Source organism: Bos mutus, chromosome 2, assembly GCF_027580195.1.
Source record: "Bos mutus isolate GX-2022 chromosome 2, NWIPB_WYAK_1.1, whole genome shotgun sequence".
Lineage (NCBI taxonomy): Eukaryota > Metazoa > Chordata > Mammalia > Artiodactyla > Bovidae > Bos > Bos mutus.
This window is the reverse complement of record NC_091618.1, coordinates 89,106,499-89,132,162: the sequence shown is the minus strand read 5'-3', so window position 1 is coordinate 89,132,162 and position 25,664 is coordinate 89,106,499. Positions and strand designations below refer to the sequence as shown.

The following is a 25,664-nucleotide window of genomic DNA, read 5'->3' as shown; positions in this document are numbered from 1 at the left end:
GTAGATGTGACAGGAAGAAAAAGGCATCTGGAAGAGGCCAGTGGTCATGGTTGGTGAGAAAAAGGTGATGGGCCAACAAATGGGGGAAGGAAAACATCTCACGTGGTTCAAGCTTCCCCAGCCTACACTGAGTCTCCTTTTACCAACTGAAAGAAAAGGAGCCACCAATGACAAGTACAATGTGATTCTACCCAGGGCTGATTGGTCCAAGTTGACATCTGTCCCAGGCTCCACCAATCAGCTCTCTTCTTCAGGACTACTTATTCTGGGAACAGAGAGAGTATGAGTCAGTCCCACGTGGTGGCATAAACTATGAGATGTATACATCTCAGGAGCATCTGAGGTCACCTTCTCTGCACCTGGGCTGCAGTAAGAAAGAATCAAAACAAGGTTTTGAGAGAAACCAAGAGATAGGAAGAGAATATTGGATACACTCAAATCCTTGCTGGTGAGACCCAGTTATATAGCCTTGGTCTTTCAGCAGTTTTACTGACTGATTCTTCCTTTAATTAATCCTCCATTTATTAATTTAAGGGAGAGGTGACACAGTCCAACACCATAAAAATGCACTAGTGTCCCAGAGTGCAAAGGCAAATCCTTATAGAGTCCAAAAAGAATAAGGTAGGGATAAGAAAAAGATCCATTCTGCTCCACACACAAGATAATCCTTGAAAAATAATTTTTTCTAAATTAACTTGAGTTATTTTATTAGTTAATATTAAATATTTGAGTCAAAATTAGATACTCATTGCTTGTAAACAAGAATCAAAATATTTGATAAAAATCATAAAAAGATTTAATGCCTGAGTACCTATGAATATAATAGGAGCCTTAGAGGGACGAGTAGATTGAGAAGCAAAGACCTCTAAGATTCCAAAGCCATCTGAGTGTGCACAAGTCCTTTGTCTCGCTGATTGTGGGATTCTTTAGGAACTGATCACTCGTGTATGTATATATGCACATATATATACATGTAGGTTTATGCTTATCAAGTTTTAGCACCAGAAGTTAAACCCAACATCTCCGCTCCCTGATTCAATGCAATCTCGAGATGATGTGAGTGGACTGTGGAACAATTTTGCAGCTCTGAGAAATTTTCAGTTTTTAATTTTCTAAAACTGTATGTGAGACTTTGAGAAAGCATATAAAATGCTAATGCGATATGCATTGTAGGTGAAAGCAAATAAAATGTTGATGTGATAAGATTGATTAGAAGACGAGGTTTCATGCAAGCAATTAGAATTGACACTGGTAAGTAGATTTAATTCCTGTCATATCAATAAAAACTATGCACCTTCACAAAAGGTGATGTCATCAAAAATACATAATGATAGTAACAAGTTTTGATATTTAGAGAGAGAACATTAAGACTCACGCTAGTTTTCTTGGGTCACATCTGGGTAGCCTATTCTAGCAGTCTGAAACATTAAAAACATCCTGTATTAACATTTCAATATACCTTTGAAAAGATGAAGCCATTTACCAGGAATGAACATTGTACCACAGGAAAAAATATAATTAATCTAGGCAACTTTTAATTAAACAAACTCTAGTTCTCTTCAGAAACGAGTTTCAACAGCTACTTCAAAACACGCAAATGCCCAACATCTCACTGTCCATGGGTTCTCAAACCTCCCAAATCTGTCAATTCTCAGGGCTCAAGAGCTCCCACGGCAAACAAATCGTCACTTCCTGAGTAAATGAATGGAAGAAATAATTTTCAGCAGACTCTACCATTATAAAAGCCAACACTATCCAGAACTTCTTCTCCAGATTCAGCAGATTATTAATACTCCTGAACACCTACTTAATCTTGAAACAGACCAGTTTTTTCATAAAGTGTCAATTTCTCTTCCAGCCCCCTTAACCACAAAGTGGAGGGAAAGGATGAGCACAAGTGATTGAGGGATTCATATCACAGTTTTCCACCAACACAGAGGCATTCCTTAACAAACAAGGGACAAAGAGGCCAGAGAGAGCCAGCTGTGGCCCCATCTAGTCTCTTGTTCCTCCAGGTGCTACCTTGCCTTTTCTCTTAAAATGCCATAGGGAAGAAGTGACCCAAAATGCTTGAGCTGTCAGGAGCAACCTCCACAGCCACCCACATCACCACCTGCACCTCTCACCTCCCTTAAGCACCAGTATCATCTGTCCATAGAAATGGGGCACAAAGTGGGCAGGGAAGAGAGTGGATCAGGAGGAAAGAAGCCCAGAATCTTCTGTTTGCATCTTTCGGACACCAGTACCTACCTAGTTATACCTTCTCATGCCAGACTTCAGGATAGAACTCCTTTTAAAAATAGCAAAACACACTGCTAAATTTGAATTTGGTTTTCTGAGTGAAACTTCCGTGTCCTGCATGGAGGGCAGAACAACCGTGCCTGGTTCCTCATTAAGCAACGATCTTTATCACAAGCCCCACTGCTTTTACCATCATCTGACCAGTGCCAGAAAGTTTTGATTTACGAGCTTTAGAGTCAGGCTTGAAAAGAGCCTTTAAAATGTCTCAAGGAGCAGATTTTATTTTAATGAGCATATTTAGGTTGTTTCAAGTTCAAAATTCAAGTCACATATGAACAATTTTTATAGGGGGGAGGAGGAACCTGATGTTCAGATTCATTTGCCTCCCATTTGAAGTAATTCATCTTTAAAATTTCTGTGAAAATTCTACAGAGTTGCCCAGAAAATGGCACCAACCATCTGTAAGTAAAAACAAAAGCTCTCTATAGTATATATCACAGGTTCAAAGCACTTTGGCATCGGCAGATTGAACACGTTATTAAAAGAATTTAACTGCAAGAAGAGCTACCATAATTATACAGCAGCTGGTCTAATGTTGACAAAACAACTTTTAAAGGCTTCCAGAAGCCTTAAAGGCTAATCAATTAAAAAGGCATGAATAGTAATGTACATCCTATTCTTAACACCGGGAGCTGCATCTTCTGCCAATACAGTGAGGTTTTCATTTTAGAACAACCATTTCTCGCATCCTACGATTAAACCAAACACGTGAATAAATTCTAAGTTGTGTCTAGGTGAAACTATTATACTTAAAATAAAATAACTCCATAAAACTTGATTATAAACACTGAACTTAATGGGTATTTCCATACGGGCAAGTTCTTATCAAAATGTCAACAGCTCATGCCAGAATTTGTGCTTACTTTACCAAGAGCAGGCAAAAAATGGCTAAGTTTACTGTCTACACTGGCCAACAGCACGTTGGAGGCAAAAAGAATGAATGAACGAACAAATGAATGGATGTTGGAATGAGTCTTTTGGCAGCATCCCAGGTACACTGACTTACTCCCCTTGAGATCTGCCCAAGTGGTCATATGGAATGGCCTTCTCTGTCAATCCCTCTGCCAATCCAATGGCCTTCTCTCTCAATCCCTTACATTTGGAGAATTAGAAAGGATTTTAGGTATCACTGTATCCACCCCTCTTTAGGACCCTCAAACTTTTTTTATACAGCGGCAGATAGTAAATAATCTAGGCTTTGTAGGTCACATGGTCTTGTCAGTACTCACCTCTATGGTTACAACATGAATGCAGCCCTATCCACTTAACTGGCATGGCTGGGTCCTGATAAAAATGTATAAAAGGAGGTAGGGAAAGGATCTGGCCCAAGGTCAGTAATTTGCTGACCCCTGCTCCAGCAACATGAGTGCCCTCTTTCCCAGGTGGTAGGGTGATTAAAGAATCCACTTGCCAATGCAGGAGACACAAGAGACACAGGTTCAATCTCAGAGTCAGGAAGATCCCTGGAGAAGGAAATGGCAACCCACTCCAGTATTCTTCCTCATAAAATACCATGGACAGAGGAGCCAGGCAAGCTATGCTCCATGGGGTCTCAAAGAGTCAGACATGACTGAGCACGGACACATGCCTGCATGCTCTAGCAGCATGAATTCCCTCTTCCCCATTCAAGATGCAGGAAGTCTCTTTGGGGACCCCTCCAGCAAAGGGGACTAATCCGCTCATGTGGCCTCTTCTACTTTCTGAAGTTTTCTCTTCTCTCGACTTAAATGAGTTTCCCCACAACTGGCAGCCACAGTCACATCTTCATCTTCTGCTCAGCTTTCCACTCCTAAATCATTCTCCCTCACCAGAGGGCTCTGCACAAACAGGCCTTCAAAATCATTTAGTTAGAAAATAACCACCGGTTTTGCCTTCTGGAGCCCCAGAGGGGAAGTATGGTACCTCTTCCACCTGACGGCCCTTTATGTCTTTGAGGACAAGTGCAGGGGACACGTTCACTGCCTGACACTCATCTGGGATCTCTCTCACAGCATGTTTTATTGTTAGTTTTCTTCGGCCATCTACACAGATTTTTCCTCCTCATTTAGATAGCAACTGAAGCATAGTCCCTGGCATGTAGGCTCCATTTGGTTTTACGAGTAAGAGTGACAGAATGACCACAGAAATACCAATCAAAAAATCTGTTTTAAAACCTTTCTCCACAAATTCAAAAGGGACAGCTCCTCACTGCAGTGGGAAGACTGCTGGTATGTGGAATTCTTCTGAAGTGAGCACTGACTGTTGAGAGGCAAAAGCCCTCCTTCTCCTCTCGTCTACCACCCATCAGGACCCAGGAGTATCATTTTAACGGGGCATGCTTCATAACACCAACATCCCAAATGACAGTTCTGAGACTGGGCCTACTGGGGTCCTGATCACACACTCAGTCCCTCTTTTTGGCCAACAGTGGCCCTAATTTAGTCATGTTAATATCTTGTGCTCTGTATCCCTCTCCTTAATAATCCCCACCACAGAGTAATACACTACTAATTTAAAAATGAAAGTTTTAAAGAGTCGATTATTGAATGTCTACTATGTGTTTTCATATAAATACCAATGGTGTGTGTATTGCTCGATGTGGAATTTTAAAAAAGGAAAAAAAAACTGGTACAAATTGGACTTCCCTGGTGATCCGGTGGTTGAGATTCCATATTGCCAGTGCAGAGGGCATGGGTTCAATCCCTAGTTTGGGAACTGGGATCCCACATGCTATGTGGCATGGCCAAAAGATTAAAATTAATAAGTGGAATAAAAATTTTTAATAAATAAAATATTTTAAAATAATAGAAGAAAGAAACTTCCACTGTGTAAAAAAAGAAATGGTACAGATGACTTATTTACAAAACAGAAATAGAATCACGATGTAGAAAACAAACATGATTACCAAGGGGTAGAGGGGTGGGGGATAAACTGGGGAACTGGGGTTGGCATATACAAACTGTGCTTGTGCTGTGCTTAGTGGCTCAGCCGGGTCCAACTCTTTGCGACCCCATGGACTACAGCCCACCAGGCTCTTCTGTCCATGGGGACACTACTATATATAAAATAGAAAACTAACAAGGACCTACTGTTATAGCACAGGGAACTCTATTCAATGTTCTGTAGTGACCTATATGGGAACAGAATCTTAAAAAGAGTGAATATATGTATAACTGATTCACTTTGCTATGAAGTAGAAACACATCGTAAATCAACTAGACTCCAATAAAAAATGTCTTAAAGAAATGTTTTATATATATATATATATATATATATATATATATTCTGTACATCTTATTCACAGAAGTATAATATCCATAAAGAATTATTAAAATGATTTCTTAAACATAAAAAATAAAAAATAAATTAAAATTAAAATAAAAAATGAAAAAAAAAAAAAAACTTTAAGAGCACTGCTTATAATTAAGCAGCCATCCTCAGGGAAAGAAAGTGGGTCCCCCACAGAATCCCTACTTTCAAATAACTAGTGAGATTATTATCTCACAACATTACCTCTAAATATCACCCCAGGATAATTCTCTTTCATAATCAGTTATAAAATATTTCATGATTTAAATAGGCTATTCTTAATATCATACTTTCTAGTACCAAAGGTCTTTAAGACTATAACAATGACTTATCTCTTCCAGCATCACTCTGCCTTTCTATATTCCTTCTCCCCATTTCCATGAAGGATGGGGAGGACGTATGTCATGAAGTCCTGGCCTATTCCAGTCACTAGAAGTTATCATGGGGGCTGTGTCTGGATAAGAAAGATCTGCTTGTGTACCTCTCATCAGGGTGGTGGAGAGGCCCCAGCAAGGAAAGGGTGGGCACCTGCCCACTCCACGCTCCAGGAAGCCCAAGACCCACCATCAACTTGGCTGTGCTGTCCAATTTAGCAGACACTAGCGACATGTGGCCACTTAAATTTAAGTAGATTAAAATTAAATAAAATTTAAAATTCAATTCCTCAGCTGCATCAGCCACATGTCAGTAACTCAGTAGCCACATGTGGTCAATGCTTCTATACTGACCAGTGCAGACACAGAATATTTCTGTCATCACAGGAGAGACTAGAACATTCTACTGGACAGTGCTCAGTCCACTGAACTGCTCACTGATCACTACTGTCCAGCCAAAACCTGTGTATGTTAGTTGCTCAATCGTGTCCGACTCTCTGCGACCCCAGGGACTGTAAGCTCTCCAGGCTCCTCTGACTACGGAATTCTCCAGGCAAGAACATCGGAGTGGGTTGCCATTCCCTTCTCCAGGGGATCTTCCAGACCCAGGGATTGAACCTGGGTCTCCCACATTGCCAGACGATTCTTTACTGTCTGAGCCACCAAACACCTAGGGGGCTTCATGAACTGTCACAGTCTACTAGAGCTCTGCTCTGTACCTCCCTGAAACCCAAAGAAAAAGTGGGGATACAGAAATGTCACCTGGTTATGCCAAACCACTAACACCACGTTGTTTTAAAGGCATTCTTTAAGTAAAATGAACAAAGAAATGCATAACTTGCTCATTCCTCAGGGAGTTCTGCCAAAGTCCTCAGCTTTCCCAACTTCATGAGCAACTTTAACCCAGAATAAAAATGAGACCTGATCCTCATCTAGATTCTAGTAAAAAGTAGAAGGAGAGGGAACAAGAGGCAAAATTTTTCTCACCATTTGTTCTCAAATTGGCATCCTTTGTATTATTTTATGGTCACTTTTGTTTTAATTATCATTTTGCATCAAAAAAGAAGGCAGAGGTCTTTTTTTTTTTCCTTTATAAAACATGACTCCAAAGTTCCAATGAAAGCATTAAAATACAAGCCTTAGATTTATCACCAGGCAAGTAAAGTCATTCAATATCTGCCTCTATGTAATGCAGCATACAATTTTTTCCAACCTACTGAAATTGCTATCTAAGATTCAAGAACAAGAGAAAGTTGCTAATAAATTTAAAATTTCCCACACAGTGACTTTGGAGAACATAAAATTATGAGAGGAACTAAATTCAGATTCCAAGCTGCTTTCTGAAAGATGAGCTGACCTCCAGATAGTCTATAAAGTCTGTGAAACATCTGTTTTGATAACATATGTACTTAAAATTCCCCACATGTCAGTTTCAAGTTATTCATAATATAAGGCAGCACCAGCTGCAAGGATAAGGGGAAGAAGCTGTTGCTTAAGTGTCAAGAAACACTCAAGATTTTAATGAGACTCAAGACTCTATCATGTGCATATTGTGGTCCTGGGAAATAGAATACAGACTGTAAGTCTCACCCCTTCCACTAGTGAGAAAATTCTACCCTGATCTTGATAAATTTCCCCTTACTACCTTCTCGCTAAGGGGCAAGTGCTTAATCCTCTTACCTTTTAACCAAATGCCCTCCCTTCGTTATTTCTAACCCTTCAAATATCACCCATTTGCAAAGACCAGTTCCATTTTCACACTTTCTATGAAAGTTGCTTCATCTCTTCTGGCCCACATATTCCTCACTCCTCTCAGTAGGTATAGCAAAAAAATAAAGGACCTTATAATGGTCACTTAATTATCCTCATTCTGCCCTGACAGACCAATCTGATCTCCTCACCCATATGGGTAGCTCACATTTCCTGGCTTTTACAGAGAGAGTGAAGCCCCTCAATTATATCTTCACCCAGATCTCTCTCCTAAACTCACAGTCATATCCCCAACCAGCAACTCACTGTCTCCATGTGGAAGCCTGATAAGCATCTCATATGTAAGGTGTCTCTGGATGATGGGCTCCTCTTGCAAATCTGCTCCTCCTCAGCCTTCCCATCTCAGTACGTGACAACCCTACCCTTTCAGTTCTCTGATCTCAAACCTTGGATCCATCTTCAACTCGGCTTCCTCACTCATGCCCCCACACCCTACCTTTCAGTAAATCCTATCTCCTCCATTCTTTTCAAACAGACAAAGGATGCCCCCTTTTACCACCTCCACAGCAACCTCCACTCCATGTTGGATCTAAACCAAAGTCACCTGTATTGTTGCAATAGCCTCCCTCAGCCTTATCCCCTCCCTCCTAATCATACATTTAATCAGGTCATTCCTTGGTAGAAATTCTTCCAATGGCCCAACTCTCTCAGTCCAAAGAAAGAAAGAAAAGGAGAGAGGGAAGGAGGAAAACATCTTCTAAGACTCTGCCTGATGGAAGGGCTGCCTTCTTATGCCTTTGACCTTATACTACTCTCTCCCTGGCTTACTCCACTCCCACCATTGGTCTCTTGCTGTTTTGAGGGCCAGTGACTTCATGATGCCAAAATAGCACCTTTGCATTTCTGCCTGGAAGGCCCTTCCTGCAGAGGTCCCTAAGGCTCTCTCCCTTACCTAGTCCAGATGCCCACGTGACACCTTCTGAGTGGGGCCTCTGGCCACCAAACTTAAAGTTACCAACTGCCTCCAGCTCACTTCTGACATACTTTCTCCCTCCCTCCACTTTAGTTTCTCCGTATCACTTAGCATCATCTGGCATGCTGCATATTTTCTTATTTATGTCCTTACCTTCTGCCCCAACCCTCTAGAATGTAAGATCTATGAAGACAAGGATTTTTGTGAGAGTTATTTACTACTTTATCCCCAAAAACTTTTGCTTATTTCACTCACTATTGTGTTTTCCCTGTGAACTGTAATTGGTATGACTTGTTTCTCAAATATTTAAAGAGACAGAGAGAGAAAACACCCAAGTTCCATGAAGACAGTTGCCCTATCTAACCCTTTCTATTTATATCTTGGGTAGGGCCCAGAAAAGAAGCACTAGTTGCCTGATTATCACCATGTTCACATTGGCAAGTATAAAATATTTAGCCATTCAAATGTTTGGACTTGTTAAATGTAGACAGTGTTGATGGAATATTAAACGATGTAACTATTTTTTAACGATTTCAACATTATTTAAACTTAAGTTTATAATCTATTCAAGTGTGAACAATTCTCAAAGTCACCAATAAGAGACAGTTTCTTAAGTGCTGTCCCCCAAATGACACAAACACCTACCCAAAAAAAGATGGGAAAGGGAACCTTAATACTGTCATTTGTTGGGTAAATTACAGCAAATAAAATCAACTTCTATACCAAGCCCCCAACAAGTCATTTGAGTTGTTATTAACTTGATTATTAAAATAAGCAGGTGATTTTAATAAATCAACTCCACTGTGCCAAGTGATGCTGTTGGTAATGTCCTAGACAAACTGTTAGGGAATTATAGATATTGGATGCAACAGAGAAAGGAGGAGTTTTTCCCCAATCCTGTTTCAAAAGAGAAGGATTATATACCCTCTCGTTTCTTTTCTTTATTGAAGTATAGTTGATGTACGATATATGTTACAGGTGTACAACACAGTGAGTGATTAGTAATTTTAAAGGTTATACTGCATTATGGTTATTATAAAATATTGCCTATATTCCCTGCGTTGAACAATATAACCTTGTAGCTTGTTTCAGTTCAGTTCAGTCATTCTTAGTCGTGTCCGACTCTTTGCGACCCCATAGACTGCAGCACACCAGGCCTCCCTGTCCATTCCCAGAGTTTACTCAAACTTATGTCCACTGAGTCCATGATGCCATCCAACCATCTCATCCTCTGTCGTCCCCTTCTCCTCCCGCCTTCAAACTTTCCAAGCATCAGGGTCTTTTCAGATGAGTCAGCTCTTTGCATCAGGTGACCAAAGTATTGGAGTTTCAGCCTCAGCATCAGTCCTTCCAATGAATATTCAGGACTGATTTCCTTTAGGATGGACTGGTTGGATCTCCTTGCAGTCCAAGGGACTCTCAAGAGTCTTCTCCAACACCACAGTTCAAAAGCATCAATTCTTCAGTGCTCAGCTTTCTTTATAGTCCAACTCTCACATCCATGCACAACTAGTGGAAAAACCACAGCCTTGACTATGCTTATTTATTTTATACATAATAGTTTGTACCTCTTCATTCCCTACCCCTGTCCTGCCCCTTCCCCATTCCTTCTCTCAACTGGTAACCTCTAGTATTTTTTTTTTCTACATCTATGAGTTTTTTTCCTTTTTCAAACAACTAATCTTTAACAAAGGAGACTTACTAGTCAAGAAGTCTAAAAAATGCCTAATCTTTCTACACATCCACAGCACAGACTATACAATATCAACAATCAAGTACAGACCCAATGCAAACGAGATTCTTTTTCACAAAAGATGACTCAAACTTTATGCTGAAAGCTTTATGGAAATCAGCATACCTGAACTGACTGAGCATTCCAAAGGGGAAATGCAGTAGCATGCCAAAACAAACCCTACTCAGTGGTTTGAAGGCCCTTAGGTTCAGTTCTGCAGAGAGCATCTCATTCCTATGGGGAAGACTCAGGTCTCCTCCAAACTTCACTGAGCTGCTGCAGTACAGAACCAACTACATCTGTTTGGTTTGGTGAAACCTGTACAAAACTTTTTAAGTAGAATTCTTTTATCTATGTATCTTCTGAAACAGGAAAATGAACATTAAACACTAATTAGCATTATGTTGGCAGGTTATAAAAAATTTACTTTTAATTGTTAAGAAAAACAGCCTGTATAGTAGATAATGGTTACATTACTGGCATGACAGTGGTGACAGTTACAGGAAGCACTGCTCATTAACTAATCTGTTTTATTTATTCAGCAAACACTGATAGAGTAGGGAGACTCTCTCTCTTTAGATATCTGCTGAGCATCTAGTTTTGCCAGTGCTTGCAATGTGCAATGAACTAAAGTGCTGCTCAAATGTTTAGGGAAGAGAAAAGACAGCCTCTAAATATGAGAAAGCTGAATTAAAAAATCTAGGCACAGTGCCACTTGGAATCCTCACTGAGACAACTCAAAAAGGTGAGGAAACATGAGTCTTACGAGTCAAGCCAATATCATAATATGTATATTATCACTTGGGGAAAAAATAGTTAGAAATTCTTTACCAAATTTCAAATCTCAATTTAGAGTTTAAAAATATAATTAAATGCATACAACTAATTCCAATTCTTTTAACAAGACAAGAAAAACTAAATAGGAATATTGATGCTTCATCAGAGATAAACCTGAATTCAAATAAGAGAACATTTGACAAATATTCTTAAAATTTTTAAATAAGGGTGGAGGATAGACAAACTTTAGAAATAGTGCCACATGTAAATTTAATTGTAAAAGAGAAATTATTATCCTATTTTGGCTTTTGTATCCTAACATTATCTAATAAATTATTTCTTTAAAAACACAGAAAGAAAACTAAATTCAGAGCCCACTGAAAGTTGTCTGCTGTGGGTTACCTGTAGAGGTTTGGATTAATTCTAATTTCAGAGAATTCACAAAGTGCAATGATGACAAAAAAAAACAAAAAAAAACATTGTGAATCCTTATTACTGCTTTCTAACCCAGAATTAAGTCCTGTTTCTCCCTTCTACCCCCGACCGCTAACAACCTCTGAAAGGTGAGTTACCTCAGCACAAGGATCCAGACCCAGCCATGCTGCACCCTGGGCTCCGGCCGCCTCTGCCTCCCCAAATAACCGTGCCTTTTACCAGCTCCTCATCCAGCAAAGGAGGAACCTGGCAGGAGCCAAACAGAAAGTCCAAGACTGCTGCTGGCGAGGAGAGGTATGCTAGACGTTGCCTGTAATCCTGAAGAGGAGGGGAAGGGCAGTGTACATTTCATATACCTTCAGTATTCATTATTTCATCTTTATGCTACAACTCTGAGATTAATTGCACTGCGTTGCTCAGAAATGCCTCTGCCAGGATGAAATCTGGGTCTTTTATAAATTGTTCCTTTGTGAAATATCCCCTCTCTATTCTTCTCTATTAATAAACATTTCAATATTTTTGTTAGGGTGTGTGTACTGGGGGAATTTGTTCTTTGTGTTCTGACTGCCTGTGACTTTATGTCATCTAAAATACACAAGTTTGGGGAAAGTGCACGGCTTGCAGGTTTGCACTGTCTCAATGTGATCTTAAAGTAGATGCAGGGATTTTTCTAACAGTACATTTCTGATCAAAAGGTTTATACAACACAAAAATTCTTCAAGATGAGAGGCAAGGAGTTAGCTAGAAAAGAAACAGAAAGAAAGACATACTACATAGCTGTACATTCACAGAATTTAAAACCGAGAACAATCTCAGGCAACAGCCAGTCCAGTATTTGTTGTTGCACAGGACACTGACTCAAAAGATGCACCTTCTCAATGGGTTCCATTGGCAAACAGGTTTGGGATTCACTGAAGAGTACACCTCCTTTCAGGTATGTAGAATGATGATTTACTTACTAAAAGTTCTGAAAAGTTCTACAGTTGAAAAGCAGTTAATCCATTGTATCCCAAACATTTTTGACCATTGTACTTTTCCCCCCGCCAGATATCCCAAGGAACCAGTATCTCTTCCTGCAGACCCTGCTCTAAATGTGCGTGTACAATCATATTACAAATGAGAAAAGAGACATTCAAAGAAGTTACCTGGCTTGGCCAAAACCCAGGAAGGAATTCAGTTTACTTCAGTCACTCAGTCGTGTCCAACTCTGCAACCCCATGAACTGCAGCACAACAGGCCTCCCTGTCCATCATCAACTCCCCAAGTTTACCCAAACTCATGTCCATTGAGTCAGTGATGCCATCTAACCATCTCATCCTCTGTAGTCCCCTTCTCCTCCCACCTTCAATCTTTCCCAACATCAGGGTCTTTTCAAATGAGTCAGTTTTTCGTATCAGGTGGCCAAAATATTGGAGTTTCAGCTTCAACATCAATCCTTCCAATGAACACCCAGGACTGATCTCCTTTAGGATGGACTGGTTGGATTTCCTTCCAGTCCCAAGGGACTCTCAAGAGTCTTCTCCAACACCACAGTTCAAAAGCATCAATTCTTCTGCACTCAGCTTTCTTTATAGTCCAACTCCCACATCCATACATGACTACTGGAAAAACCATAGCCTTGACAGGAAGGAATTAGTGGTTGATAATTCAGCAAATAGCCAGATGAGAGCTTAAATTAAAAATGGGAAACATGCAAAGACCCCAACATCTTTTTGTTTCTACCCATACCTCACCACAAAAATCATCGCCTCTTCTGTATCTCTGTCTCAATCACCTTGGACTCTTTGATTCCCTCAACTTTTATTTGTCTATTTGACCAATATGCTGGATTCATTCATTGGCCAACATGTGCTTCAGGGAAGCCATTTTTGATTTTATGGCCATGCCTTGCGACAAGTGAGATCTTAGTTCTCAGAGCAGAGATCAAACCTGTGCCCCCTGTGTTAGAAGCATGGAGTTTTAACCACTGAACCACCAGAGAAATCCTCATGGAAGCCTTTTAACAGTGATCTTTTAGACTCTAGAGTTGAGACTGACTCAGCACCAGAATTGCCCTAATGGAGGATATGGTAGGAACACAAGATAACCTAAGGCAGACAGAACTTTGCGGCTCTTTTCAATTTTATTTCTGTTTATTTTAGGACTTCCCCAGATAAGATTGGAATGAGATAAGACTGGAAAGTTTTCTTCAATTGGTTATAAAGTAGGTGATCCTTTCCTTATTGTAATTCCTCCAGCTCCTTCTTTTCTGTACTCTTTTTCTGCTTCCCATTTCCCATGTTCAACCTTATACAGTACATTGTTCCAGGAGAGATCTGAAGCCCTCGTGCAATGTCAAAACTGCCCAGAAGCTGTAGAAATGAGTTTATCCATTTGCCTACAACGCCTTGTAGGTGCTACAGCATACAACATTTCTTAAATTTGTTTAACCTAGCTGAAAATTACCCCCTTTAACAATGGTCTCTATGACATACTTTTCAAGCTAAGAAACTTCCATTACAAACAGTACCTCTCTTTAAACTGCTATTCTATTATAGGATACACATTGCCTGTCATTTAGAAAGCTGAGCTTCTAAACAGCTTTGATGGGAAAAACATTTTTTGAATCCTGTTGATTTTTACTTGCCTGGTTTGGTTCTACCAAAGAATAACACTATTGGCAGCAGTAGAAAATGAACCCTGAGCTGTTTCTCAGAACTGGGTGGAGTTGATGCTAATCCAGCCACATCTTACCTCAGTTCAGTCGCTCAGTTGTGTCCGACTCTTTGTGACCCCATGGACTGCAGCACACCAGGCCTCCCTGTCCATCACCAACTCCTGGAGTTTACTCAAACTCATGTCCATTGAGTTCCTGAAGCCATCCAACCATCTCATCTTCTGTCATCCCCTTCTCCTCCTGCCTTCAATCTTTCCCAACATCAGGGTCTTTTCCAATGAATCAGTTCTTTGGCCATCAGGTGGCCAAAGTATTGGAGTTTCAGCTTCAACATCAGTCCTTCCAATGAATATTCAGGACTGATTTCCTTTAGGATGGACTGGTTGGATCTTCTTGCAGTCCAAGGGACTCCCAAGAGTCTTCTCTAACACCACAGTTCAAAAGCATCAATTCTTCAACACTCAGCTTTCTTTATAGTCCAACTCTCACATCCATACAACTACTGGAAAAACCATAGCTTTGACTAGACGGACCTAAAACCACATTTTAAGTCAGCTGGCTGTCATTCCAACATATGACAATGGAACAGGAAGAAGAACCCTGGCTATTTGAGATTAAACAGATCTAGCCTTGTCTGGTTCTCTATTTAAAAAGCATCAGCCCTAATTATGTGTTGAAAACTCATTCAAAGAGTTTTCAATAGCCAAGAAGGATTTTGTATATCTTTACCTATATATGGCAAGTTTGATATATTGTCTTCTGTTTTATTCTATTAAGGATAAAGATCAAACACACTGAACATATGCTATATACATATAGCTAGGTAGCCACCATGTAAGCTAGAGAAAAAGAATGCTAATAAGGTAGTATGGAATTAGATATGAATAATTAAATGTGGCTGACAAGAAATGATTATTTTCTTCCTTGAACTTTTCTGTTTAGCAGAAATTAATTCTATACACTTCTAAAAAGCATGGTACAGCTTAGTGTGAAAGTGTGAAATAGCCAGCTTTTTATTTTCAGGTGAGCAGATGGCTTATCTAACTTTCTCAAGTCCTGGTCATAGTGATTGATGGCTTAGAGTCTGTTCTGTAAAGACCCTCAATACCTAGAGTGTATTCCTAGGAAACAAAAGCAAGGAAGGGTCTTTGAGGAGAACAGTCACAGTTGGCAGTATTTGTTTGCTCTTGGTAGACATTCAGGGACTAAAGGCACATGGCAATTGTCATAAACTACAAAGCCAAAGGGGCCTCCCAGGTGGCACTAGTGGTAAAGAACCCACCTGCCAATGCAGGAGACTCAAGGGAGGCTGGTTCAATCCTTGGGTTGGGAAGATCCCCTGAAGTAGGAAATGGCAACCCCCTCCAGTATTCTTGCCTGGAAAATTCCACAGACAGAGGAGCCTGATGGGATATGGTCCATGGGCTTGTAAAGAGTCAGGCATGACTGAGCACACACAGCACACACAAAACCACAACCTATCTTTTCCATCTAAATCAATCTTCTGCAATTCCCCCTCTTCCTCCTCCCTACCCCCCAGCCCATCCCTAAACTTTATAGCTTTTTCTCTATGAAAGCAGTAAGTCTCTTCAACACACTCATTGAAGGCTTACTCTGTACAAGACAATGTACTCATGCAAGCATTCAACAGAAATAAGACATGATGTATATCATAAGCTAGAATGTAAAAATCAGTACGCTATTATGAAATACAGTAAAAGAGAAAAATGTACATTGATGTAAATCAAGAGAAAAGACTTCTTTGGGAGGACTGCATTTGAACTAGGCCTTGAAGGACTGAAAAGAATTGTCAGTTGGGAAGTAATGGACGAAAGGACACTCCTGACCAAGGACACGTCTGACCAAGGACAAGTTAGAATTGCTACAAAAGTTTCTGTGGATCCATTCAGTTGGGTGACTGGGAATATGAATTAAAAGAATTCCATCAAGGAAAATCTTTCTATGAAGTTATACATAAAAGAAAACCCATGTATTTCTAATACCATTCCTTTGATCTTGTATGGAAAGACCCTACATCAATGCAGAATATTACTTCTATTAAAGTCACTATTTTTAAGAGTTAATATTTTTAGAACACTTGAAAGTCAACTTTTCTATCTTTAAGATAAAAAAATTTTAAGAAATTAAATGTATTCTACATGGATAATCAAGTCAAAGAACAGGAAGGATCTACATAGTAAGAAAAAAAACAAATTCCAGGGAGATATGTTAGATGTTTTAAATTTCTTGTTACAGATCTCCAAGAACTCTGTCTTGTTAACTCAGTTTCTTCTAAATACCAATATTAAGGCACAGTTTTATTAGATCAGTATTATTGGGTAGTTTTAAATGTCAAAAAATATATGTTGGTTCCTACTCACCTGGGAATTTAATTAGTGTAACCCCTTGATTTTATAGTTGAAGCAAATGAAGCCCAGACACTGGGTGCCTAACTTGCTAAAGGTCAGTCAGCTAGTTAATAGTAACCAGTTAAATTGGAGGAAACTATATAATTTGCCTAAGGACACACTTGCCTAAGGTCTGGCAACTGGTGGGGCTGGAATTACAACATGGGAGATTTCTGGCTTCTAAGGTTGTTCTACATTGCTCTCTCTCCCAGTGGAAAACTAACAATAATCCCTCATAAGCAGGTAGAGTCCTGTAGATGAAAAGCCATACAAATAAAAAGTAGAGTAATAAATGCTATTATTACAAGTGCAAGTAAGTGTATATTATCTAAATTGCTTTAATGGCATAAGTGACGTGAAGTGAAGTCCCGCAGTCGTGTCCGACTCTTTGCGACCCCATGGACTGTAGCCTACCAGGCTCTTCAGTCCATGGGATTTTCCAGGCAAGAATACTGGAGTGAGTTGCCATTTCCTTCTCCAGGAGATCTTCCCGACTCAGGGATTAAACCTGGGTCTCCGCATTGTAGGCAGACACTTTACCGTCTGAGCCACCAGGGAAGTGGTGGTGGCATAAAGAAACAAGTATTTCTAGGCATCGTGATGCAAACAATGTGTACATTTGCTAGTTTATATACTATTTGGTACTTTTTAAGAAGGAGGGAAATAAGATAAGGACAATGCAATCTTTATTTATCCTGCTTTTTAGAGCATAAAAATATTAAGCAATATATTTTTGAAAATGTTCACCCCAAATACTACTGCCCAAACACACTAACTGTATTGTATTTAATCATTTAGAATGCTTAGAGATACTTGATAATTCAAGTAACATTCATGATTGTTTTTAAATGTCAGACATAGGACAATCCCGGCTTTAAGAATTCTTATACCCATGGCTTTTAAAAGGTCTATGAAAAGATGAAGATTTCACACCCAATGCTTCTGTAATGCTTCTGCTTTGCCAACAGTCCATTATGTGGTAATCATTTAGGCATACACCTCAATGTTTTTTGGAATCTATTTTTAATTTTAGCCTTCATCCTCTCTTGGCGAAAGAGAGAGTAAGGATGAGTGAGTGGGATGTAGGACAGGAGATAGAGGTATTATTAACACATAGTCTTTGAGCTTATTACTTCCTGTCTGAACCCCCTTGCTTTCAAATATCAACAGATGTGTTTTAGTTTTTTATTTTCATGAAAAATAATCCAAGTTCACTGTATTCGTAACTGTGTGCATGAGAATTTGACTTCTGGTATGTCTAGCTCTTCCTTTGCAGCAACCTCAAGAGGGTAAAAATGTCAATTAGCCTACTTATTAATGGTAACTAGTCACCAGTTATATATTATGAGTAGACTGAGAGAAAACTAAAATTATCTAATGAGGACATTATACATTGGGCTTCTTTGAGGGTCACGAGTCTGGAAACTGGACACATCCCTTATGAGATGCTGGAAGCTTTGTCAACACAACTGTTACAAGAGATATCAACTTCCATTAACTTGGTTCGTCATATCCTGACGGTGGTGGGTGGTGCAGTTGCTAAGTCATGTCTGACTCTTTGCGACCCCATGGACTGTAACCTGCCAGGCTCCTTTGTCCATGGGATTTCCCAGGCAAGAATACTGGAGTGGGTTGCCATTTCCTTCCCCCAGGGAAGAGGGTATTGTGCCTGCTTGTGTGCTAAGTCACTTCAGCCGTGTCCGACTCTTTGCAACTCCATGGACTGTAGCCCACCAGGCTCCTCTAGTCCATGGAATTCTCTAGACAAGAATACTGGAGTGGGTTGCCATGTCCTTCTCATATCCTGATAATTATGGCAAAAATGGAACGTCTTTTCATTTCCCAGTTCTCACTATCTAAAGAAAGCACAGTGTTCATCTTCAGTCATACTTTTTCTTAGTACCAAATACAAAAAAAAAAAAAAAATTTAAACTTGCTGCCTTTCATATATAGGGAATTCATGGGGCAAATAGAGGCACTTTTTTCAACTTACAGATTTGCAGAAGACATAAAAATGATAATCAGATGAACCTTTCTTAAGACTATATGAAATCTATAGGCTACAACACTATATCTTATTTTCATAATACTTTTTTACTAAGAGCAATACACGTTCATTGAAGAAAATCTGGAAAGTACTTAAGTAAAAGAAGACAATAAAAACACTTGTAATCTCATACACACTAGTAGTGTACTGTTAGTTGCTCAGTCGTGTCTGACTCTTTGTGGCCCCATGGACTGTAGACTGCCAGGCTCCTCTGTCCATAGAATTCTGCATGAAGAATACTGGAGTGGATAGTCATTCCCTTCTCCAGGGGATCTTCCAAATCCAGGGATCAAACCCGGGTCTCCTGCATTGCAGGTAGATTCTTTACTGCCTGAGTCACCAGGGAAGCCCTATAATCTCATAATACCCAGAGACAATTACTATTAATGTATTGATGCATTTCTTTCTATATAGAAAGATGAACAGATAAGTACAGAGAATTTATACAAACTTACTCAACTACACATTTTAATAGTATCACACTAATATAAAATTTTATATCCTTCTCTTAACATTGACTTTAACTTGGTGGACATATCTTTCAAAAGAGAGCTGTGAGAATATTATCCAGCTATTTTGACTGCTGACGGGAATGGAATTTAAAACCATTTCCTACAAATGTGCTTGGGATTGCTTTTCCCAAGTACACTTATCTTCAATCTTCCATTTTGACTTTAATCTTCTATTATTTTTCTTCCCATTTAGGTTGTCTTTTAAATTATTCCTATGGTTCAACTTTATCAGCATAGTTTTCACTTACTCTTAAGAACTACATACCATCTGTAGACATTTATAAAAGTTAAAATAAAACCATCCCCAAACTAGTTCCCAGAAGAGCCTACCTGTCCACTCAGAAAAGTGTCTATTTATCTCCAGTTTGTTTCTTGTTCCTTGGCCAAACAAAAAAGTCCTGAATAGGGAGAGAACCAGGATTTGAAATCTAGTCAAGCTTTCTGAAAGCTTAAAACACATACCCTTTCTGCAACACTTTAGCTACAAATATATTCCCTTAAACTCTTAACACGTGATTTCCCCTTTCTCCAAAATAAGTTATATTACTGTAATCTATGTTCACTTTGAACACTGATCTCACAGATGTCCATAGGGACATGGATCTGGCTTGATGGCTTCAGGGTCCTCCCTGAAACTCCTCCCCTGACAAGAGCCCCTCAAGTCTTCCAGCCAATGCCCTGGAGAGCTGTCACTTACACACTAAGGTTCAACACACTTGGATGATGACCATCTTGGAGACTTAGTATCTAGTCTGTTGATTAGGTCGAGAATATCCTTGGCACTTGCCATTTCTCAATCTATTATTTACAGTGCATTTACTGCCTGAGAAAGCCTGGGTATAGGAATATTATTCAGCAAAAGCAGAAGCTAAGAATTCATTTACATTGTGTTCTCTTTTTATATATCTGAGTGTATGTCTGGTACACTGCAAGCCAGGTACTTCTACAATTCTCATTTCACAATATATGAGTCTTTCATCATTATTTTGGGGATCCATTGCAAGAATTTGTCCGCATTCATTTTTGGCTACCTCATTTTTAGTATGCTTGGGATCTGTCACCCTCCACTGTCTTAATTTAGTAAACTGACCCTTCAAATATTTCTGCCTACATTAATGCAAACAAAATTAATACTACTCATCTTAATAAATATTATGTAACATATTATGCAATGTATCTTGAACAACAGTTGTCCAAGAAAAGATCTGCAAATGATGGATTTTTAATAAATAATCATGTAGGCAGATAACTGTAAGCTCCTTATTGCTAGCTATGCAAGTAAAAACATGATTTCTCTTTAATCAATGTCTTCTGTTGCATTTGCAAACTAGTTAATGAGGATTTCAGGACTTTTGATAAGTGGGTTCCCCGCCCCCCAGAGTGGTTCTGGGTTTATTTAAGTAATGTTTTGTTCAATTCTTTTTAAAATTCAAATGACACTAACAAAACAATCATTTATTAGAGCTTCACTATAATTGTCTATTAAACGTATGAGGAGTTTCTACTTACAGAGTTGCAGACCTACATATTTCTCAAACATCTCTGCCACTGTCACTTGATTTTTCTGAAGCATTACCCTAAGTACCCGGTGGCTCAGCAGTAAAGAATCCGCCTGCAATCAAGGAGACATGGGTTCGATCCCTGTGTCGGGAAGATCTCCTGGAGGAGGACATGGCAACCCACTCCAGTATTCTTACCTAGGAAGTCCCATGGACAGAGGAGCCTGGCAGACTACAGTCCATAGGGTAAAGAAGAGGATAAAACTGAAGTGACTTAGCACACAACATAAGTACAGGGCTTCCCAGGGGGTGCAAGTGCTAAACACACACACACACACACACACACACACACACACACACACACCCTGTCTGCCAATGAAGTAGACATAAGAGCCACAGGTTTGATACTTGGTTCAGAAAGATCCTCCGGAGAAGGGCATGGCAACCCATTCCAGTACTCCTGCCTGGAAGAATCCCAGGGACAGAGGAGCCTGGCAGGCTACAGCCAATGGGGTTGCAGAGTTAGACACAGCTGAAGTGACTTAGCACGAAAACACCATAAGGACATCATTCTTTAGGGTTTTGATTACTTGTATATTTAACAACTCATTAATAAAAATAATATGCCCCTTTGAAAAACATAGTTCCTTAAAACCCATTATTAGCTTTCTCCCTAAATGTTTATCAGCCCACATATAGTGGGAGCTAAGTGGTACTTTGCAGAGAAAAGCCTTTTGAGAATGGTACATAATGGTTCCGTAGCCATGGGTTGAATAGTAAAAAAAAAAAAAAAAGCTACAGAAATCAGAACCAGGAAATAAGGAAGCCCAGCATGAAAGAAGGAAGAGAGGGAGCAACAGAGGGAAGAACTTGGGGAAAAAACTTGAACTCTGCTATTCACCTTGGAAAAGTACTCAACTTCTGAGAGCTTCAGTTATTCCACCTGTAAAACAGGGGTGATGAAAATATGACTTCCTCACAGATACTTTAATAGTAGATCTCAGTGTGCCTTGTGAAGTTTACAACATGATGCAAAGTATGGCTTTTTACTTGGCATCATTTGCTATAATCAGTCCCATTTATGCATTCTGTGCTATAAACATTCATCTCATAAAGACTGTGGACAGCTTCAAAAGGTAGACCCATGCATTGTAACTACCTTTTTTGGCTTGGAAGCACTTCTGACATTTTTAACTCAAAAAACTAATTCACAATTTTTAACAGCATTTGTGTGCCACAAGCTCAGAAAGCTTACTGTTTGTTCTCATGACTTGAGTCCTGCAAAATCTCTTTTTAAACAAGGAAGCCTCTTTTAAGTCCTGTTTCAGTCTGGTGCCTTTGGTCAAGGTGGAAACTAAAATTGAAAACAGATAGATGTTTTACATTTAAATGGGTTTAACATAAATGTGTATTAAGCCATTTCATGGACGATTGCACAAATATCTTTTGCAAACTTGGTACACGTGAACACATATACAGTAACCATTAGTGTCTTCTAGAGAAATAAGCTGCAGATCCAAAATTTTAAAGAGCTACTTCCAGTTCCTCTCACTGAAAGAAAATGTAATGTCTTTAAGGGAATTGCTCTAATAATATCAAGGCATCTGAAATGGCTGGCCAGAGCAGAACAGAACAGAGTGGATGTCACTGTAAGTCAATTTAACAAGAAATAAGCTTCCCCCTGGAGAATCTAAACTCCCTAGTCTCCGACAAAGAAAATTGAATTTTGGAGGTCACACCTTGGGTAGGTTACCAGAGGGAGAAGCTTAACATTCTTTTTGTCATATGTTCTGGTAGATCAACACTATTCTACCAACAAATTCCCTCCTAAACATTGCTCCTTCCTCAATTTTTCCTCTCCCCCACACTCCCTCCTCCAAATTATAACAAGTCTTTGGAATCCCCTAGGAAATGGCAAATCATTGTGACACTTCAGATGCCGGGACCCACGCTGGATACAACCATGCTCAAACATCCAGTTTGGAACCTCGTGGAGATGAATAGGATCCATGCCCCATGCCGAGGGCAGGAGCTGGGGACGTGAAACTAGTGGGATTGGGGCGGGGAGTCAGAGCGAGTCAGATAGATTCACCAGAGCTTTAGGCTAGCCTGTTTAGCCAAATGTAATCAACGGAACTGCTCTTACTGGAGAGAAAAGCAGGTCGCCAAGTCAAGCCCAGGCGAAGCTCTGGCTCCGTGGGTGAATGACCCACTCGCAAAACTCCCCCCGAGTGGGTGATCGGAGGGCCTTGGGCGTTCGCGCAACGGCTGGAAGCGCCCCACCTCACCGCCCCTTCGGCAGCTGCTCTGGATGGGCGCAAGCCGGGCCACCGCCCACCCCCATCTCCATCCCACCCCCGCCCACCCCGCAGCAACATGTGGGGTGCTGCCACTTCGCCGCCCGGGGTTCTCCCTCCGGCTGGAGTTCCTGGTGGACGCACGCTTGGCCCTGGGAAGGTGCTGAATTACTCTGGGGAAGATTCCTCCAGCGTTGAACTTGGCAGCTCCTGACATTTCCATCCCACCCCCAGCGCTCAGGGACTACACACACGCCCCTCCGGACTTGCCCAAGCTGCGCGCAGTGCGGGCTACCCACTCGGAGGCAAAACATCGGAGCCGCATGCAGAAGCGAGGATCTCAGCTCCACCGACCAGGGGGCCGGGAGGGTGTGGGGGTAAAGGACTGTCCTAGCAGAGGGTAGTTGCAGGGACTCAGCTCACTCCGTGGTTGGTCCAGGCCCCGCAGTAGATCGGGCGGCTAGCAGGAAACCCCTCTCCTTTTGTGCTCTCCCGGGAAGCCAGCCTCTACTCACCCCGGCTGCACGCGGATTCCGGCCACCAGCGGCAGCCCGCTGCCCCATCCCACGAACACTGCGGCGCCCCCAGAGTGTGCAATGCGGAGCCCCGCCAGCGCGCGGCCGGAGCCGGGGAGTGCAAGGAGGGAGAGAGGGAGCGAGGGAGGGAGGGGACTAGAGAGGAAGCGCGGCGGGGAGTGACAGGGCGGCGGGGGGCGCGCGCGCCACTCCCACTCGCGCCCAGCACTCGCCGCCGCCCGCCGCCGCAGCCGGCCAGCCCGGCCTCGCGGGCCGGGAGACCAATCAACGCGCGGGTGTGTGTGTTGGGGGTGGCGAGTAACCGAGCCCTCCGCGGGGCGCGCGACCCAACTCTGGGAGAGTCCGCCTGAGAGCCCAGTGTGCAAACTCCCGCCGACCGGAGCTGTCTCCCCGGCGCAGGTGGGGTTTCCCGGCTCCGCGCTCTGACCTGCTGGTCCAGTCCGCCGAGTTCCGCTGACGGAACCGGGAGGCTGTGAGACCTGCTCTTGAAACGCGTTCGCGGTGAGCGTTCTAAACCAGCAATGTTTGTTCAGGTTGCACCGACCCCTTCCTGTTAAGGAACCCCTGCGCCGCTCGCTTCACCCTGGCCGGTAGCTGAATGAGGGAAAGCCCGGCCGTGTAAAAATGGCCCCAGCCAAAGCCTACTCCCCGCCACCCCCAGGGTCTTGCGAAACCCGATGCACCTAAGAACCCGAGCTGAAAAACTTAGTCGAGCTCTTAACCCAGGGCAAACCTAGACCTCTTGACGTTTGCAACAGAAGAGCAACCCCTCGGGGCGGGCGACGGAGGGGCGGAGAGCCGGGGTGGTGATGGCCGATCCTCGTGAGGAAGCGAGAGTCGCGTTCTGGGCTTTGGTGGGGAAAGCTCCCCCTCCTTTGCCAAACATTTCTCTCAGAGCCCCACCCCCCCCCCCCGCCCACCTTCCCCTTGGTGGTATTGATTTTTTTCTTCCCTGGTGTAAATCATGTTTGACTCTCGGGGACTTTTCAAGCCGGAGCCTCAGAGTGGAAGCTGAGCACGGCCCCACTTCCCCCTCCTCCCCTCCGAGCTCCGCCGAGGGCTGGCGGGGACTGGTTTTGTTTTGTTTTGTTTTGTTTTGTTTTGTTTTTTGGTGTTGGGGGAGGGGAGCTGATGGTGTCCAGGGAAGGTCTGAAGGAAGGACTCCATCTGCGAGCCGGGAGCTCGCCCCCAGCTGCCCCACCTCCGCCAGGTACCTGACCTGCAGGCTGCCTTTGCTAGGACGGCCGCCCCGGTGGCTACACTTGTTTGTCCGTCTTTCAGCCGAGCCCCTACCCGCGCACCCCCCATATCCCCGCTTCCTTGGCCTTTCTCTTTGAGCTTCTTTTCAGGCAGACCTCCTTTGAACCTGCCTGCCTCTGCCCCTCCTCGTAATCTACTCCTGCTCAATATAAAAATATCCTTTCTTTTTCTTTTTTTTTAAACTTCCCTCCCGTTTCCCCTATTTGGAAGGGTTTTAGATAATTTTTTTTTTTATTCACAGCTTCTGGACCTCAGAAAGTTTTCTCTTACTCATAGTTGATGTGCACAGGTTCACACAAGCTCTAGATTCAAGTGGGCAAAAATAATTACCACTCCTTTAGAAAATTTGGACACGGGAGGTGATCACTACGGTGTGCTGTCTTCCTGCAGGGCTCGGCACATTGAATGAATTGAACATGAATTAATCAGGCGGAACCTGGAAATGTCCCTCAGTGACCCGGCAGGTTACCTGTGGGAATCTGGTACTAATGAGAACGTGTCCTGGATGGTCATCGCTGCCTTATTTAGTTTCCAGGGAAGAAATTCTATCTTGGGAAGTTCACATCCATGTACCTAATTCACTTTTTTTTTTTTTTAAACTGACTCAGCTCGCAGTATAGTCAAAACTTAACATTTGGGCTCAAAATTAAGTTCAATATATTAATGCTGTTCATAAGACTTAAGTTCTTTGTGGGGATAGCATCCTTAGGATCTATTTTAGAACAATAGGCACTCAAAATATTGGAAGTGGTTTATCTCTGTGAACTGCGACAACAGATGAATTTTTTTCTTCTTTATACTTTCCTGAATTTTCTAAAAAATATGTAATACTTATTAATCAGGAAAAAATATAATTTGT

The 25,664-nt window shown here is 41.6% G+C and overlaps 1 protein-coding gene across 1 annotated transcript in view; it reads right to left on the bottom strand.

Annotated features, from left to right (window-relative positions):
- Positions 1 to 23,661, bottom strand: part of LYPD6 (LY6/PLAUR domain containing 6) — a 133,382-nt gene extending 109,721 nt beyond the window's left edge. Inside the window, exon 1 of the mRNA XM_005895064.3 lies at positions 23,525 to 23,661. The gene's annotated coding sequence lies outside the window, so the exon portion shown is untranslated. The remainder of the gene's footprint in view (positions 1 to 23,524) is intronic.
- Between the last annotated feature and the right edge of the window lie 2,003 nt (positions 23,662 to 25,664).